At 34.8% G+C, this 13,448-nt stretch overlaps 2 protein-coding genes across 2 annotated transcripts in view; both read left to right on the top strand.

The window, feature by feature from the left end:
• The first annotated feature begins 2,174 nt into the window (after positions 1 to 2,174).
• The window catches only part of LOC149786448 (four-jointed box protein 1-like), a 45,136-nt gene continuing 33,862 nt past the window's right edge, over positions 2,175 to 13,448 (top strand). Inside the window, exon 1 of the mRNA XM_089976892.1 lies at positions 2,175 to 2,310. The gene's annotated coding sequence lies outside the window, so the exon portion shown is untranslated. The remainder of the gene's footprint in view (positions 2,311 to 13,448) is intronic.
• The window catches only part of LOC149786449 (four-jointed box protein 1-like), a 126,327-nt gene continuing 115,060 nt past the window's right edge, over positions 2,182 to 13,448 (top strand). The window contains exon 1 of the mRNA XM_089976894.1: positions 2,182 to 2,310. The gene's annotated coding sequence lies outside the window, so the exon portion shown is untranslated. The remainder of the gene's footprint in view (positions 2,311 to 13,448) is intronic.

Consider the following 13,448-nt stretch of genomic DNA (forward strand, 5'->3'; position numbering starts at 1 on the left):
AGACTCACAAAGCATACGCCTGGAAATACCAAACTGTTATGAATATTTAATTTGTATTTGTTAGTTTTTTTTACCATGATTATATATTACATACAGTTATTTTTTGGCTTGACCTTTCCAAAATTAAGCTCATTGTCTACGTGACCAGAAAAGTTTATTTCTATAAACAAATAATACATAGCTAAAATTGTCTCTATGAGTGTGGGTTAGTTATTAGGATCACTATCAACAGAAGTAAACATATTTATTTGGTTCATGGTCATAGTTATTGGAACTACCTCATAAAAATGCCTAGCCTACCTGATGTGTACCACATTCTATATTATAATTTTAGTAACAGAATTTATCTTGTACACAACTTGGAGTTTACAATAATAAAAACATTTCATAAAGTCATAATATTTCCAGAAAATAGTAATTGTGACCTAGGTCATGCAGATGGCTTTATAATCTTGCCTATCTAGAAATTACTCATTCTTGCTGTAAGATCATGATGCAAAATCATTTGTATTGTTGTCTTTAGTATTTGATTTGGGCTAGACTTATTTATTCAAATTGTTATGCTCTGGAATTACAAAGTGCTCAGTGTTATTCTCTGAAAGAAACATTACCTCGGAATTATAGTGATTTCAGACAATGGCATCTTGGAGTATAGTATTGTGATCAATTGAAGATTGTTAGCACATCATCACACTTCAGGTGGCGGGTACATAAGTACATTCTAGACTACAGGCACATCAAAACCTTCAGCGCTGGATCTTATTTCGTACACCGCTGGAATTTAATAAGAACTTTATTAATTAGGACTGGTCATATAACTTTTTGGACTATTTAGGATTTAATTCGCATTACTGTACGTTCTTTATAAATTGTCACTTTTTATTCCAGGGAAAATAAATTATTTGTTTAATTTTATAAACCTTATTGGTTTTCGCTCTTTTATATTACTTTATTTAACATAGAATCATAATACATCTACAACAAAACTGATTATATAAGCATTGCTAATTTTATTTAAATAGTAAGAACAAAATAAATTGAATGAAATTGTGACACAAAGCTGACCGTTACTCAAAACAATTTATTAAGTTGAGAAGAAGAAAGTAATACATTGAGCAATTTGGAGGCTGCGATAGCCTATGATTTAACAATTGCTACAGTCTTAGTCAAATAATGTATTTTTTAATGTTATAATTCTATAAGACGTAGCAAGCGTGCTCCTAATGGAAATCGATCATCCAAGCAAGTGGAATGAGATATGCAACCCTTATCCAGTCTTTAAACGAGACTTAATTAGAAATAGGATGTAAGGAACAAGTCTTGAAGGTAAAATCAATTCAGGTGATTGTAATGCTTCTTCTTCTTCTTCGCGGGTTCGATCCCCGGCCGAGTCATGCCAAAGACACAAAAATGGTACTAACAGATGCCTCGCTTGGCGCTCAGCATTTAGAGGTTAGTGTTAGGACTGGTCGGCCTCGTGTCAGGACAATGCGACTGGGTGGGACATCATGCTACATGTCTGCAACATGATACCCCTGTGCTAGACATCACTATACACTGTCACACTGCAGACATGGTAGCAATATGACTGAAAAATTGTTAAAGCTACGTTAAAAATCAAAAATCACACACACACACACACACACACACACACTTCTTTTCTCTAAGTCTTGCTATATCTTGATGACCCTATCAAAACATAAAACAATGTTTGGTTTTTAGAAATCCCTTAATCATTCCCATTACGCACGAGGACCGAACTGTTGAAAGCAAACTATATTCATATTGAATAAAGGTGATAAGCCAGAGCAATTAAAATTATTATACCTCGGTTTGTTGCTAACCACACAGATGACGTAAACGCTGGTCCACGCCACGACTGAGTTCATATCAAATGTTCAAAAGGATAAATCGCACATGCGTGGTACCCTGATATATGCACATGCACGTCAGACTGGTTATCCCTCTCTAATCAATGAGAAATTCAAATGCCAAGGTATGTCCTTTCTTTTGGTGTATAATTTATTTCGAAATTCTTTAACATGGAAACCTTATCCGCGCTATTGTGTTATCCTATCAGGTAGAGTCAGTGGAAGTTTAAACATAATGATAAACGCGAAATTCAGGTGGATACCCCATTATAAGCGTGTTACTGCTTTGGGTAGACTGTGTTACAAATACAAAAGATAAGCCAAAGCAAATAAGGATTTCAACATTAATCAGTCCCGACTTTTCATATAGCTACGACCGCTCTAAAGTAGGTGGCACGTAGCATACTGAGGGAAACAGATTTAGTTTTGAGGTATCGGGGTAAGTCATTACGGATTTGTTTTCGTCATCATCATCATTATCGTAGCCGTTGTTGTTCTTTTTGTCGTAATCATAATAATAATAATAATCTTTTTCTCCTCCTCCTCCTTCTTCTTCATGATCGCAACAGTATTTCTATGTGCAGTTTCGTCAGCAACTATTAATGATATAAACTTTTATCGTGGTGTTTGGTCCCCTTGTAACTTGCAATTCATTTTAAATTCTGTGTCATGCAACCGACGACTCGCGTCAAATTCAGTTTCTATGCAACCGAATCAACTCAGTCTCCGTGCAACCGGCAATTCATATTAAAACCCAGTCTCCGTGCAACTGGCAATTGATTTCAAACGCAGTTTACATAGTTTTTGTTCTTTTACTTTTGTACAGTGCCTCCCAGTTCCGAGTATTGAATCCTATTTTTAAAATGAAGCGTTTTTTGCATCCAATCACGTATATTTGTAAAAAAAAAAATAAGGCACGTTCAAAGCTTTATGTTCTACAAAAGTAAATTTAACTGAAAATTTTTCCCGTTCTTTTCTGTTTCTAATTACCAGCAATCGTTTTCTTTTTGCAAAATACATCTAGATTATTTATCTATGGTTCCTTGTTATCATATGTTAAGAATCGTAAAAACTTGTGTTTTAGAATATTCAATATAAACAGCAACTAACATCTCGCTGAGGTACTGAATCGAATTAGGTTCTGTTCTACATGCATTGCAGTGTGGCTTTCTAGCATCCACAACGGTATTAAGCATCAATGAACGTTTGTACATTTAAATATCATTCTCATAAATTTTTAAAGTTATCTATACCCCACACCACCCCATCCTACCCCACCCTCAACATCGTGTGCATGTGCCGTTTTGATTTGCTTACCAGTGACGTTATTTGCCTTTGCAAAAATTACAGCCAAGTGAACGTACGAACGCATTCTACCTATTAAACACGCTATCTGATAAGTCATATAGGCCGTACCATTTCTCCGAGTTAACATAAGTGATGAACATTTTAAAAACAAAATTTCGTAATGAGAGCCACATAATTCAATTGTACCGATATTTAGAAACAGAAAGTATCGATTTAGGAAATAGGTCAAATATAGTCACCAGTGAGGAATCAGAATTTAAAGCGAACGAGAGGATGATTAGTCCAGGAAGGCGGAAATACTAGGATAATGCCATTATGCGGATGATAAAAAATGTATATCCAATACGAAATTAATCAAATGGTCATTGTAATTTATTCCTCGTTCTTGAAAGAAGTTGATTAAACCATGTATAAAATGTATATCCACTGATGTCACACACAAGACGTATTAGCCAAAAATAATTTTAAAAAATGTGTGGAAAGAAAGACTTTTCTTCGAAGATGTTTCATTTCTCATTTATTTTTTTCATCAATTGCTAACTACTATGAAATTTGACAAATGATCCTTAAAACTTCATAGTTAGATTTTGAAAGTCAAACAAGAGAATAAAGTTTTATATAATAAATATGCTGTCATCCAAAGATTTGCCATCCGATTACACTGATTGATATTGTGGGATCATACTTCAGTGACTGCTGACCTGAATAAACTGTTGTCCTCTTTCTTGATCCATTCCGTGACAGGTCATTAATTTCCATTCTGGTTTATTGTAAACCCATGGCTACAGGGCAACAAGTGTCGGATTACTCCACTCTCAATCCAGCCAGGTATCCTCGCATAATTTGGAATTCCAAAATACATTTTTTTTTAAATCTGTGGATAGTGTAACATGAACACAGGAAATTCTTCTAATAAATGTGTTAACTATCCCATATAATGTTAGATATACAGTATTAATGAACCTGGATGCAAGAGAGGGTTTCAAGGAATATGGGCACACTTTCCGGCAAAAGTGAGTTCGACAACTTTTCCTTTCTTTCTTTGAGCATAGTTCTCGGCATTTTATTAATTATCTGTAGCACAGTTTCGTATCTTAATATGTGTGGCTTGATGATATGAAATGTTATTTCCGTTTAGAGAAAATACATGCTCATACAAATTACACTTCATTCAACAGCTAATGCGCAACAACAGGCCATTTTATGTTTGTCTTTTACCAAATATGGTGTCAGCTTGTGAGTGGATTGATCTATCTCAATAAATAGTCAAAAATTAACAGTTCATTCACTGTCTGTCTCTAAGAACCAGCCAAAAACCAAGTTGACGAATGGATCAATCAATGTTGTCACGTAAGAAATCATCATCGTCGTGAAAAATGTAGGCTTTCGTTATGTTTTTGTTGTTGTTGAGTTTAATTATAGTAGCGTTCTCACAACTGTGCATGTGCCACTTTTTTCTGACTGCACCGCAGCCTGCTAGTTGTTCCTGGGGAAGGGGATGGTGCCACCTCCCCCAGGCTTTTATGGATTCAAGGAACCCTGATAGTTTGGCCTCAATCTGTGGGTCCATAAAGGTCCCTACAGTTGAATGGTTGGCTGTCATTAGTGGGAAGGAGGGCTCGGGAACGGTCCTGCTTGCTTTACATCGCTGGTTTCTTGTTGCATTTGCCTGTTGTTGTTTTTTTTTTTTTTTTTCGAGATTTTTTTTTTTTTCTTCTTCTTCAAAATGTTCTAAAAGGAGGTGGGATGTTCTATGCTGTTTATAGAGGTTCTTAGTAGATATCATATATGAAGAGAGATTTTCAAGATTATTATGGGATTACTAGTCGAGGTGTTTAGGGTGTGTTTCCTACGTTATGTTATTTATAAGTTTTTAGATATTACCTCTTTAAGTTATTTATTAATTGATGTTTTTAGAGATTGAATGTTATTTATACTTTATTTAGCAAGAGACCTGAGTCCTAGCCGATTACACGGTTCGTTAAGGACATCTAGGACATCCAATTTTGCGGTTTCCTTAGTTTTTTTAGAGGTGCTTCGTAGGTGAATTATTTATTAATAATTTTATAAAATTGAATGATATGTTATGGTTTTTTATGTGGTGGCTTCTAAATTTATTTAGCTAGTTACTGGGTCTTTTGGTTTTGTGGGGATAGTAATTATATTTTGTTCCTAAGTCCTGTTGAGTCTATCAATTGATTTCTATTTTTATATGCTGATTGTTTATTTTCGTTATGTTAAATGTGTTTAGACACGAGGATATGTGCCTTAGGCTTTAACCAATGTCTTCGCATCTATGAATTCATTTCCTGTTTATCTCATCAGAGACAGTTGTATTGCAGTGGGACTGTTTGTACTTGAGTTCTCAAATTCAGTCCGGCTCCTGATGACTTGTACTCAAGGTGTTGATAGTTAGACATAAAGTAACTGAAAAAGTAGAAAGTAAGTTTCAGTGATATCATTTTTCTTCTCAGTTGGCATCCATTTCTTAAATGGCAATAGAGACGTCTGACTTCAAAATACTTACTAAACTACCTGAAAAAGGGGCATGGATATGTTTGCTGCCTTAAAGGGAGACAAAGATTTTGATCATCACCAATCTCGTCGCCGTTGTCGTCATTTTTATAAAAATGGTTTTGTGTCAGAAATGAAACATCTACATGTGTGGACCCCAAAACATAAAGCTAAATAGTTTCACATTTGAAGTAGTGTTCGACTGAAGAAGCGGAATAATGGAAGTCGATTCATATCTAATGCAGGAAATATAGCAACTAAAGTTAAATGTTACAGATGCCTGAAGACATCTTTCAATTGATAGTAGATATCCTACAATTCTTTAGTTTGGTACGAACTATACGTTTAGATTCCTAGTTCAGTATGTGGTTGGAGGTTGTTTAGTACATGGTTGGAGATAGTTTAGTACTTCGTTGGAGATAGTTTGATACTTGGTTGGAGACCCTTATGTGTCCTTTTATGAGTACTAGCCAATCTTGTCCTAATTCTGTCATCTCCAAAAATTACTCGTCTTGGAATCATGTAAACAAGTGATGAAGTTATAGTTTAGACTATGTATGTATGTATGTATGTATGTATGTATGTATGTATGTATGTATGTATGTATGTATGTATGTATGTATGCATGCATGCATGCATGCGTGTGTGTGTGTGTGTGTGTGTGTGTGTGTGTGTGTGTGTGTGTGTGTGCGTGCGTGCGTGCGTGCGTGCGTGCATGCATGCATGCATGTATGACGCTGGTGTCAATAGTGATATTATTTAATGCCAAAGATTAAACGCGGATGTCGGGAGTGATATTATCACATAGTCGATACACTTTGCCTACAGTGTGTGCAGTTTAATATTTCTTATATTATACACGTGAACATATCACTTTATGTGATTCTGATTGGCCCAAATAAGCACGTGAAATTTTTGCGCAGTATTCTCTTTACTGATTTGCTGTGATCGCGTGAAAACTTTTTTAACCCCGCCTTCTGGAAATTTTTGTTGTCATTAAACATTTTTACCACCATTTTTTGATTCGACTCTCGAAAGGGATTGGGGGAAAATGCTCTTGTCTGTTTCAATATTGCCAATTTACCCACACAGGGGAATGTTATGTCATGTATATCAAATAAGAACATGAAAAATGGAAAACCCCCAACCCCCCCCCCAACATAAGAACAATAATAACAAGTAAAACTACCAGTTTTGCTTAGATGATAACGAGGGTGGGGGTATGGAAGGATGGGCGGTATATCTGTAGCATGGAATCCACCTCATATACAAGCTTGGTTTTAATGTGAACTTACTGAAGTAACTAAACTCACCTTTGTTCACAGAAGAATGTAGACATAAACCGGTCTCCCGAACTGACAGAACTTTATCCAACCACAGCATATTTACGCGGTAAATATGTGATTCAAGTCCGACTCAGTGTTCCAAATTAAATACTGCAAATATCCGGTAACAAATACATTACAGTAAATATGAGTATTTCTGTATCCAATAATCTTCTTTTTATAAAAATACAATTTTAACTATGTTTGGGACTAATTTTTACGCACAACAAATGAAAGGTACAATGAATATCAGAATGAACTAAATGAGTCGTTCTTTTTTTTCTATCTAAATAATTTCTGCTAAAATAAAACTATGTGATAAAAAGAATTTCAGATGGGTAATGATCTAATATTAACTTTATGAAACTCGTTAACTTATGTCCAGCTTTTGCTCGCTAAGGCTCACAAAAGCTGTATCTTATTCAATTCGTTTCATAAATTCAATATTAAATAGTTACCCATCTGAGATCCTCTATTTATTTAATGCAATTTCGTATGCAACGAATACATTACATCTGATATGCATGGCGTTTCTTCAAAAGAAAACAACCACCATTAATTTTGTATAATTCAACAATTCGAGGAATTGAAAAAGATTTTTTGTTAGTGTCTTTCCTTTGCGCCCTACTGAACAAAAGAGTGTCACTACAAGCTTACTGATCCCTTGATGTTTCAACTCTCATTAGTGTTCAAGGTAATTATTGTTAGGAGTTGTTTATAATACGGCACCAATTCGTAACATCTTTGCAGGTATCTTACAGATTATCGACAAGTCTGTCATTTGTAGTAATGGTGAGTTAATCTTATATGATTACGCAATTCCGAACAACTTTCCCATAATTCCTCACAAAATTCTTCCTGGTTATTTCCATCTCTGAGATACAACATATGCAGATAACGATGATAACATCTACATTTTCTCATCGTCATAATGTGATTGAACTATTCTATGACCTCGGTTATTTTCCAGAACAGTTATCTATGCCCGTTGGAGCTTATTGGAGAGAAACGTTTTTAAATACAAGTGTGTTTTGTTTCTTTAATATATATATATATATATATATATATATATATATATATATATATATATATATATATATATATATATATATATATATATATATATATATATATATATATATATATATATATATATATAAAGCCAAGGCAAAAAGCGAAATTTGTCAACAAATTACCGATAATTTATAAGTGAGTCGGCGATGAAAGGGCCTCAAGGCGTTGCTGGACATCTGTAAAGAAAGGAGTAAGACAAGATTATGTCTAGGGTGTCTTTGTTATAAAATCTAGATGGATGACACTTTTGTTTCTTTTTGTAAGATCGGCATGGGTAGTGTGTGTATTCTGTACTGACAACGTAGACATAATTATGTACAAGTGCTAAATGTTACATTCCTTATTCTTATGTCTAACAGGTGTAGACATAATCTCGTGGGACGAACATGTATCAGATAATTCTGGTTTCGTTACTTGAAATTGTTGAAGAGGGAGAAGTTGGACACTGTGCTGCTGCTACTGCTACTATTACTACTACTACTAATACTAATACTGATGCTGCTATTTTTGATGTTAATGATGATAACAATAATGATTATGATATTAATTCTGATGCTACTGCTACTACTACTGCTATTACTACTACTACTGCTATTACTACTACTGCTGCTGATACTACTGCTATAATTATTATTATTATTATTATTATTATTATTATTATTATTATTATTATTTGTTATTGTTGGTGTTTTTGTTAATTTGTTAAGAGTAATGACGAAATGGTCATTGATCGTTCTTGTCTCAAAGCACGTGCTCATTTGGTCAGATACTGACCCGCATACAGATATAAGTTTTTGTTTATATTTCCTTCCTGGAGTAAAGTATTGAGGTGAGAAAGCTAAGAAACATATTCAAGTCAAAAGGGATTGAATCATATCAAATCCATGCATGATTCCTTCGAACATAACGGTTATCTGATTGAATTTAATATATATCCGTTATTTTTTGCGTGGATTTGCCAAGGATACTGGCGTTATACAATTTGCGTTTCGTTTTCAGTGTAGAGAGATGCGTCTTGATCATAATTTTGAAGTCACATTCTTTGCAAGTATTACACTGAATCATTATTTTAATGAGATGAATATTTCAGTATTAATTTTGTCTTGTTATATTTAGTATGGCGCTTTTAAAACATTCTTGCCCTGTAGAATTCCCAAACATTACCCGTCTACCACCAGCTATTACTTCATTTTGTTGTTTATTCGAAATTCCTATAAAGTCACTAGCCTGTCTTGACATGCGCAACGAGTGATCCGTTATGTAATGATACTTTCCCGACTGAAAGGTCATCTGCTCCCTGATTGGTTGGACACCTGAACAGTTTACACTATAAAGCATTTATGCATTCAATGTTAAATACGTAGATTTTGTGTGGCGGTTTTGGGTGGTGATGGTGGTGGTCAATTTCCAGAAAGCCATTCGCAACTTTAAGATAAAATCATCTCCTGAAGAAAAGAAAAAATGCCATTTATAATCAGTGTTATCTATGACACAAATCAAGATAACTCCAATCTCGGACCAAGGGTAAGGGGCTTAACACTCAACCCCCACCCCCAGGACGACCAAGGTCAGCTGATTCAAAAGCGTCGTTGGGAAAGGCGCTTAAATCTCCTGTCCTCAGCATGACATAGCTAACAATGGGTGAAAGATGCGGTCAAAACACACAAAAGCAAGACAATCCGTTTCGGGAAGAATGCGATGGGATATTATTAGTTTTAAAGAATAAAACCACAAAACTGACGGAAATTGATTTTTCAATGCATTTAAACTTTTCTAAGACGTTCAAACATTATGAGCATTTTTGGAAATTAATTTATTATAGACATCACGAAATATTGTTAAAACTGACGTATGAAAATGCATTTTAAAAATGTCCCCGAGTAGATCAGTTTCGTACTGCCAGGCTACATGCAGAAAATTATTTGTGCAGTTGTCAGTAGTAAAATGTAACAATAAAACCTGGCGCAGCCCTTGCCGAAAAATGTGACGTGTCGAGGCAACATTTAGGTATGATTAGATTTAAAGTAACACCTATAAATAAGAACTTCCAAACAATATCATTCATCAAGGTCACACGGGAATTGTATTGGTGCATCACGACATATCTAATCAAGTTCCATATCAGTTGTACAGTTGAACAAAGAAACAGGTTGAGTTTGCAGGTCTAATTGACTAACTTTATTTGTAGTTTTGCACAGTTACAAATGTAGACGGAATCCATATGTTGTGTAAACATAAATTGTATGATCTAATTTCTTTGTTGTAAAATGTCAATACGACGTTCTTCGATCTATATTGGAATATTTTTGTATTCTCACGCTATCAGCGTTGAAACATTTTCTCTATACGAGTATGGAAACGTTTTACATTAAAAAAGGACGCATTTAACATCACAGTGCAATACCAACACTCACGTCTTCAGTGCTGTGCTGTGGTGATTAACCGATCTACTTTGACCATAATGTCGTGCTGAAGTGACATCGAATGTTGTAAAGAAACGAGCAACGCATACCATCAAGTTCTTATTACCCCAAATTTCCCAAGAGAAACCCAGTTCGCATATACGGTTGGATACTGAAGCCATTAAATTAATTAGAATACCAAAAATTATTAAATGTTACGAAAGGGTCAACATCTTTATTTTTAATTACCTTTTATAAGTTGTTAAGAGTAACATATGCATTTGACTTTCAGAGTTAAGATATATATATAATTGAAACGTTCGCAAGTGTTATCTTCAACACCCATCATTGCACAAGAATCTGTTACCGCACATCTAGGTGGATGTTCGTCCGCCAAAAACACTCATCAATCCGGGAAGTATCACTATGATTACCTCTGCGTCCGAGGGCCCCAGGTGGCCTAGTGGTAAAAGGGCCCCAGGTGGCCAAATGGTCGAAGGCGCTAGCCTTTACAGATCACTGACAGTCAGTCTCGGCTCAGGCAACGTAGGTATGTGGGGAAAATATTCCAGTGGCATTCCGAAGGTCAGTGGTTCTTTCCAGGGTTTTCCCGGGTTCTTCCTTCCCCAAACAGACTTCCTCGTTCAAAAAAACCCCTCTAATCTTCGAGTCTCATATAGTCGAAGTTATTCGACTCGCACCGGAAAGAGACTTGGACGTTACGAATGGGAAGTATCCTCAAGTTCGTGGTTAGTATTACGTCATGATAACTTCATAATAACTTAAATGACTTCATATTGTTTCGATGACGTGCCATCACTAATAGCACTAATAGCATTGTAAGCATACGTTTAAGGCTAATGAAATCAAATAATGTTCTTTATTATTGTTTCTAAATATCACTAAAAGGTTGCAGGAATAACATTAGAACTTTCAAGTCCAAGTATTTCATTGACCATTGAAACGTCTTTAAACGGTTTTCTTCTTCTTTTTCTCAAGAACTATCTTTTCATGAATATATGTTCTTAGCACATATATCTGAATGTTCATCCGCCAGAACTGACCTGTTTGGAAAGTATCACTCGAATTACCTACAAGTCACTATTAGAGATTCGATGAAATTTCTAATATATTTTCCTACTTATTTTGATAACATTTCAACATCACACATGAAAAAATTGTTGAATGCATCCAGTACGAGCATCTGATACATAAATCCAAACTAAAGTACTTGGTTATCGGTAAGCTTCGCTTGGAAAATAGAATCGGTTGTATAGATCTTAATTAAATCCTAGTTTGGCTTAGATCTCTCACGCGAGAGTTTGCTTTAACGAGATTATTAATAGCATAAACCACAATCGATTAGCACAGAATACGTTAATTGATCGAGATTTTCAGTGTTGGTGTGAAGATAAATTTAACACATCGACTGTAGTCACCAGATGTCTGTTTCCAATTATTGGCAGTTATGTGTACATTTCGTTCTGTAGGGCTCTTTTTAAGACATAATAATGAATATTTTGGTGATTTTTTGGGATGTTTGGACGGAAAAACAGAACTAAACAATCCAGCGCTTTAACATAATGCGAGACCCTAGAGAAATCCCAATCTTTAATAATTATATAAAGAATTACTTTTATCTCAGTGTAGGTAGAAATTCATGTCAATACAGAGATTCTCAAAGACAGTGAAGGATACGCTGACTGTATAATCTTTAGGTCATCCATAAATAGAACCCAACCATTCTTTGCACACTTGTCAGTTCCTGTCAATCAAAAAGGAATTTACCTACATGTAGAAACGTCTTCGACGAACAGAAAACTTCATTTTACCCATTTTGCAATTAAAAATTAAAAAGTTTAGTGTAGTGTACACATTTTCTGTGTAGTATTATTACCGGAGTATATATGGAGACAAATTAATGGCCAACAAATTTTATTTAGAAAATGATCGGGTCGTTTTATTTATTATATACTGTGCAAATGGCCTTACAAGTTGCCATTCTCTTTTACGATGTGAAGCATATCTTTTTTCCCAGTGTCTAAATATGTAACTCTGACTGTGTGCAATAAAAGAGAAATTGTGATTAAAAGAGCACATTCATGTAGAATCAGAACCTTTCTTGGGTCTCAAACTTTGTTGATTTGCATGTGAAATTAATTTCATGGAGTCAAACTTTCTTAGATTTCATCGGCGAAATAATGTTTATGCAGATTTAAATATAGTGGATTTCAAAATTCAGCAATGTCATCTTGACTAAATCATCAAAGATTATGCTTGACATTTGTTTGAGAAAGATGCAAGAACTTGTAAAATGTTGACCGTGCCAAACATTACTAGACTTAAATATAAAAAAAATAGTGCTACCTCATTCCGCATTGTCGACGCTCTGGAGACTACCCACAATGCTCTCACATGGCGGCGTAGACGCTTATCTCTTTGTACACAGTCATTTGAAACATCATCCAGTTTAATATAGTTCAAATACTGATATACAATAGCTTCCCAATCAGGCCGTTGTAAGTTTCTCCACAATAGTAGATAAGGATCATACATGGTTTTGTAAAGGACAAATCATAGGAAACTTCTATGATTTAATGTTTTACACCGAAAAGCACACAATTTTTTCTGGTCAAGTCTCTAATTGGTTTGACATCGAAAGAGAGTGTAGACATTTGGTCAAGTCTTCTCATATATTTGTATCCTGTGTGCCGAGATTTTAGTCCATATTATAAGAACAATTACAAATATTAGGGGATCAAACACAGGTAGTATGTTATTTCTCAGTATGAAGACAATAAAACACTTACTCTTAACGGTTCACGTAAATCATTAATGTCTGCATTACATCTTTTATGTCATTGTCTCCAAATTATTTGGTCTTAGTATATTATAGGTAGTTTTTAATTGGAAGTAGAAAAAGTAGTAGCAAGAAATATTGTACAGCATATAAA

This window comes from Sinohyriopsis cumingii, chromosome 12 (assembly GCF_028554795.1).
Source record: "Sinohyriopsis cumingii isolate HCF-2022 chromosome 12, ASM2855479v2, whole genome shotgun sequence".
Taxonomy (NCBI): Eukaryota; Metazoa; Mollusca; class Bivalvia; order Unionida; family Unionidae; genus Sinohyriopsis; species Sinohyriopsis cumingii.